Source organism: Capsicum annuum, chromosome 1, assembly GCF_002878395.1.
Source record: "Capsicum annuum cultivar UCD-10X-F1 chromosome 1, UCD10Xv1.1, whole genome shotgun sequence".
Taxonomy (NCBI): Eukaryota; Viridiplantae; Streptophyta; class Magnoliopsida; order Solanales; family Solanaceae; genus Capsicum; species Capsicum annuum.
The window spans coordinates 252,215,755-252,220,147 of NC_061111.1; positions in this window are offsets into that span (position 1 = coordinate 252,215,755).

Below are 4,393 nucleotides of genomic sequence, written 5' to 3' on the forward strand. Positions count from 1 at the left end.
CACTCACATGAACCAATTACATTTGGAATTCATATGGTGTTCAAATGGCATATCTTCAATCATAGATTTTGAATTAGATTTTAAAAATCTATCTTTAAATGAGGTGTTAATCCCTATTCAAAATGATGACCAATCAAAAGCTGCTTAGTGTTTGAAATGACATATTTTCACTAATCACAGGCATTCTTATATGCTTGATGACTCATATGAACAAATCCAAATAAGGTAACAAAGTTTATATACATTTGAATTGCATGGCAGTCAAAATGACTTAGGACTGACATGATCCAATCAGAAACAAGCGTGTTCAGTTACATCTAGACTGCATATTCTCTAAAATATATATATATATATATATATATATATATACATATTCTCTAAAATATATATATATATATATATATAAAAGAAAAAGGGCAAAAAGTATTCTTATGCAAAAATGATTCATAAATATCTTTTTTCCACCTTTTGGTCGAAAATACCCTCAACCTTTTTTTTTTCAAACAATAATATCCCTTCATCCAACTTTTCATCTAAAATATCATATAACCTTTTTCTAGTAAGGCAAAAGGTCTTATTAACTATGAAAGAAAAAGTTACACAAAAGCAACAATAAGTAACAATAGCAAAGAAAGAAATTAATAAAGTTAACAATAGTTTAGAGAATGGAACAAGAACTTAGAAAAAAATAATTGGCAAAATAAAAATAGGAGATAACTTTTTGAGAAGATTTGGCATACATTGGAGAAAGCATCGACATCGACTACAGAGTTATTCAAAAGAGTATGGTTAACAGAGTTCTGCATAAAAATCAACCGAAAATTATGAAGTGTTGTTCGATATTTCTGGAGATCAGACATATTTTCAGGAGTTACAAATCATCAAAATTATACTCAAAATGATTAGGATGGAAGACACGAAATTAGAGTAGAAAGCTAATAGATAGGAGTGCGTCCATAATAGTAGGTTGGAACTGCATTGTCTTGTTACCTTAACTATAAGTCGTAAGATTATTCTTGTAGTTTTTTGTTTTTTGATTTATACTACAATCTATTGTTTCGTGTAGTTAGATTATATGATTATCTTGTTGTAGTGTTTTCTGCTAGTATGTGGTGTTTCTATAACTATCGGTTGTCTTTTCTACTTACATTATGTCTTTTTATAATCTGTTTTTATTTTGAGCTGGGGTCAATTGGAAACAACTTTTCTACACCAATATAAGATAGTTAACTTACATAACCTGACATTAAGAATGAAACTTATAAGATATTAATTAATTATCACAAAATAAAATTATAATAATAAGATGCGCATGAATTAGGGGAGAGGATTAGTGGATAAAAGTATGTTCATGTTAGTAGGAAGGAGTGTTTTGTCTGTCGTCGTAATGTTATGCAAGTTTCTTGTAATTTTTTATTTGTGGTGCTTTGATATTGTTTGTTTATTTTCAGTAAATTGTGTATCGTATTACTCTGTGAATGTTGTAACACCCCGTACTTTCGGGCTAGAATCTAGACCGTCGTTCCAATGCATATAAAATCAAACTAGATAATTCCTTGTTAATATATGTGTGGTTATCAATCCTATAGTGTGGGAATACCATTGAATATGAATTGATGTCACCAAAAACTCCCTAACTCTAAGAAGAGCTGAAAACATTTCTAGCGATTAAGTTTCAGTGAATGTTTAAACTTGGGTCAACTTCCATCAATCATAACTTCTTGTATATATCGAATTAGAGGTCCTACTATATATCAGATGAAAGGTCTTTGAAGTAGCTTTCCAACGATACCAATTTTACCAAAATCTGATACCCGAGCGAAAGGTTACAGCGATTTTCGTGAGAGAGATAGTAGCTGCATGCGATTAGCGTGTGACACACGCTCCGTCACACGCACCTAATTTTCAGGTTCTGTTTAAGCGTTTTTAAGGGAAATTTGGACCTTTACCTCACCCAAGGTCTGTCCATAACATAAGATTCACGCCCCAAAAGCAGAATACACTCCATAATTCAATTTTTCTTCTCAAATTAAAACCCTAAATCCTTTCCCTCAAGATCAAGAATCAAGATCTTAAGTTCAAGACTCCAAGAAAAGGGCCAAGATCCGGGTTCCATCTATCAAGATCTAGGTTCCATCTTTCAACTCTTATAGTCTAAGGTACGTGGGGTTCATCCTAAAAACTACATGGGCTTGTTGAATCTCTTGAATATGATTTAAAGATTATCAAGCATGAATTTTAAAGGGGTTTTGGAACTTATGCTTTAAATTTTGCACTTTGGATGTTTTGATAATATTATTTTTTTGGCCTTTAGGCCTTTCCCCCTTAACTTGATTTACATTTATATGTATACGTATGATATTGAAGATTTGATTGATAGAATTATCATTGAAATCCCTATCTTTGATGATTTATAGTTTATGAAACTGTTAAGAATGATTTGAGATGCATGTTTGATGGTTTGAAATTGGTCTTTTCAATATTAAAGTAATTAACATGATTTTGATGATGATAAGAGGGAGTTTCTTGATATGATTTCGCTCTTGCGTTAAAGAGAAAGAATTGCATGTGATTGATATCTTTGACATGACCACCTTGTGTGTGTTTGAAATGTCAGAAATGAGAGTTTGTTTGCATGTGTTAACATGAGTTTTAAAGAATGAGTTTCTTGAAAGGAATTGTTGATATGGTGGTCCAGAATTCCATGTTTTGAGAACAGAGCTATAATTTTCTATAAATGGCTCAGAGAATGTGACTTGCAAAGTCAATGGTATGACGATACCATATAAATTTATGTCATCACAGAACTAGAGTCTTCAGAGTCTGATTTCAAAGATTGCATGTTGTAAAGAATTAAAAATGGGCTAAAAGAGGGTTAGGTGGTTACCCGAAGAGGGCACGAGCCAAAAGGCTCATAGCCTGTGGAGTAGTAAAGATTCAGAGACTCCGATCCTTACGGCAAACTTGGGTTGGGGGCTTGGCTGCCGAGTTAAGGGCAGATTCCATATAGCCCGTGGAATTACAAAATTTTAGGGTATACCACCTAGCGCAGAAGTAAAACAAAAAGTATGTTACAAAGTTCAGATGATTTTATAGAGTCTTTTAAATATGCCCATGTGATTCTTAACATATGATATATTTATGAACTATTTTAAATCGCTCTCATATATGTTGAATAAAAATTATTATTTTGGATTTTTCCTGCATACCAGTACAATTGTATTGACCCCCTATCTCTCAGGGTCTAAGGCTCAATCTAGAGGTTCGGCTAAGCAGTAGAGATTTCAAAGAGAAGAGACTGTGCAGTGGTGAGCCTTCTTTATTCGAGAATGCCTGTTTATTCCAGACTATGTTATTATTTTGTTTTGGGTCTACTGGGGGTCTTGTCCCAGATTCAGAAAGTTGTCATTTTAGCATGTAATAGAGATTTCAAAAACTGGTTTAGATATTGTCTAGAGTTGTTGCATTTTAAATTCCTTATCATTAAATTGAGTTCAGAGTATGACCATGATTCCTTATTAAGTTATATTTTCGCATCTTACTTTATTATATGAATATTGTGCATGACTACCAGATAGAGAAGGGTGTCCGAGCCTTCATAGTTTAGAATGCTCGTCACGGCCAAGGCCTCAGTTTGGGTCATGACAAACTTGGTATTAGAGCCGGTTCATGGTCCTAGGGTGTCTGCGAAATCACGTTGGGTAGAGTCTTGTTTATGGGTGTATAGCGTGCCACAGTTATAAGCAGGAGGCTACAAGGAGTTTAGGAATGTTTCTCTTTCTTCATGTTCTAGTCCGTGCTATGGAGCCAGAATGTTTCTCTACCATACTCTAATTCATGCTATGGAGTCGCCCATATGAAAGTAAAGTTATCCTAATTCTTTCTCTTACTTTGATATGCTCAGATATGTCTCATTGTTGAGGTGATTTAAGTGCAGAAGTTTAGAGTCTAAATGATATGGTCCTTTCTGATTGAGTCATATAAGATTTTAAAATTGTGCAAGGACTTGAGAAGAGTCTGCTAGTGCTTCAAGGTGTATTGACTCTAGTGTGAACTTTGGTTCTGATGAAATCGTGCTTTTCAGCCTGCAGTATTAAGTGTATTTAGTCCTTTTCAAAATTAATGTTGCAGATGTCACGCTTAAGGGGGAATGATGTGTAGCAGAATGTTGGAACTATATTTCCACCCGAGTAGTAATGTATGTTAAAGTGCCATGATCTATTGGTAGTGAGATGGTCTAGAAGTTGGTGACATGAAGTCACAAGGTTAGCAGTTAAAGTGAGGATGACTTTTGTTTAAATGCATATTTTTAGTTGTATAACTGTCGAATGAGGGATGATTTGTCATTTTATATTTATAGACTAGTGTGGTAGTAATATTTGTAGATTGCGAG